Source organism: Mandrillus leucophaeus, unplaced genomic scaffold (genome assembly GCF_000951045.1).
Source record: "Mandrillus leucophaeus isolate KB7577 unplaced genomic scaffold, Mleu.le_1.0 Scaffold533, whole genome shotgun sequence".
NCBI lineage: Eukaryota > Metazoa > Chordata > Mammalia > Primates > Cercopithecidae > Mandrillus > Mandrillus leucophaeus.
Genome location: NW_012105731.1, coordinates 1,837,702 through 1,839,692, shown reverse-complemented (window position 1 = coordinate 1,839,692; position 1,991 = coordinate 1,837,702). Strand labels below are relative to the sequence as shown.

The window sequence follows — 1,991 nt, the reverse complement described above, 5'->3', positions numbered from 1 at the left end:
GTGGTCTCTCCGTTTCCCGTCCTCTTCCGTGGTCTCTCCGTTTCCCGTCCTCTTCCACACGTGATGGGAGCTCCCGCGGGGCAGGGACTGGATCTTGCCCCTGTTTGGGCCTCCAGTGCTTGGCTCATAGTAACCACTCAGTTGAAAACAAATTCCAGCAGATCCACTGGATGTCCGTGTGCTGAGGACCCAGGTAGAGTGTCTGGGACTCACTTTGGGAACGAAAACAGAGCAGGAGGGAGTGAACCTAGGGGCACCCACCTCACCTTGGGAGGACCAAGGCCCTGCTTGGGCCAGAAAATTCCTGCATTTTGAGTTCTACTTACGGTGACCATGTTTTCTAGACCAAAATTTGGAAAATGGTGTCCTGTTTAAGGAAGGAATCCATTTTATTGAAATGAATAAAATCATGAGACGTCAACAGAGCCTTTTAAATGCAGCACCCGTAGCTCTACCACGAGGAAAAGGCGTTTCCGTGGAGCGGGGGGAGGCAGAGAGCAAAATTCCCGGTGCTCTGAGTCGGGCTGTAAAGTGACCCTCAGCAAAACTGATACAGTGTTGCAGGTTAACATCCTACGAGGGACCCAAGTCCTCACCACCAGCCGGGGTCCAAGCAACCGTGGAACCCTCCTCCACAGCAGCCACGAGGGCTGCAGGCTCCTTCGCAGCCCCTTCCCTGTGCCCCACGGCCTCCACAGAGAAAGAAATTTGCTTTTTCACCTCCCTAAGGCCCCGCTCAGTCGGCTGGACATGAGTGTGACCCACTGAAGGCCCCAGAGAGGCTCCCGAGCATTTGAGCTCCGCGTAAGACCCAGGGAGTGGAGGGCACCACGGACAGCGGCCTGGATGTGCCTCCTTCCTTTCCTTCTACAAAGAGAAAGCCCTGGCTTCCTGCCTCTAAGAAATAACACTGCTCTCTTCCGAATTCTGCTTGGGGTTTATTTCTTCATAAAGCTTTAATTAAGAAGGAAAAGTATATGATCTTCCTGCATCAGTTAATCCTGCTGTGAGGACCTGTATTTACCTAGGAGGGGCTCAGGAGAGTGCAGGGAGCTTCTGGCTCCGAGCAGGACACTTCCCTGTCCCTGTTGAAGTGCTGGGTGCAGGGGAGGCCAGGGAGGAGAATGTCCACTGCCCCTGCAGACCTGACCCAGCATGCCGGGGAGGACCCGCCCTGCCCCACCCAGCAGGACCCCAGGCCAGCAGACACCCAGGAAAGGGAAGGTGCCTGGGCCTAGCCCTCAGAATGTTTGCCTTGGAGTGTGAGGTCCGCACACCTAAAGATGCTCTTGCCTCATGAGAGGCTGGGATAGTGGGGATAGGGGGACCTGCAGGCCCAATACGCTGTGGACACTGTGGACCTGCAGCAGCTTATGCTCATCCTCCCATGGGAGCCCCTGTCTCTGTTCACTGCTCAGCACTCATTTCCTCACGTTTACTGTGACCTTTCCACAGACTAGGAACTTCAGTCCCTATGGCAGGTGCTGTTTCACAGCTGCCTGGCCTTCCTGCAACCGCTGCCTGCCAGGCTGACCTTCTCCTGGGTGCCTCTGTGCCAAGCTGTCCCCACCTGCCAAGATTTTAGCCTACCCCAACTTTCCCCGGCACTGGCAGTCCATCTGGCTGACTTCCCTGTTGCTGAAACCTGCCCTGATAACCTCCCTGCAACTCTCAGTCTCCCGATCCCACCGTCGCCAGGCACACCAGCTTCCAAATAAACCTGAGGTCTAAGGGATGTTGGTTCCAGAGTCTGCCCAGTTCCCTTTGAATGTTATCAAGCCCAGCACTGCCTAATTTACCTTAGGATCAAGGTTCTTTATCACAGTGATGCTAAACTAATTCACGGCAGAATTACTAAGAAGTAGCTAAGTTTAGACACAGCCATGCATGCAAATCACAGGTATTTAGAAGCAGCAAGAATCTCAGACCCAGCTCATCCAGCCCACCCACCTCATTTCAGAGTTAAAAAGATTCCAGCTCAGAGACGGGTA

At 54.2% G+C, this 1,991-nt stretch overlaps 1 pseudogene; it reads right to left on the bottom strand.

Annotated features, from left to right (window-relative positions):
• The window catches only part of LOC105551810, an 843-nt pseudogene extending 508 nt beyond the window's left edge, over positions 1-335 (bottom strand).
• Between the last annotated feature and the right edge of the window lie 1,656 nt (positions 336-1,991).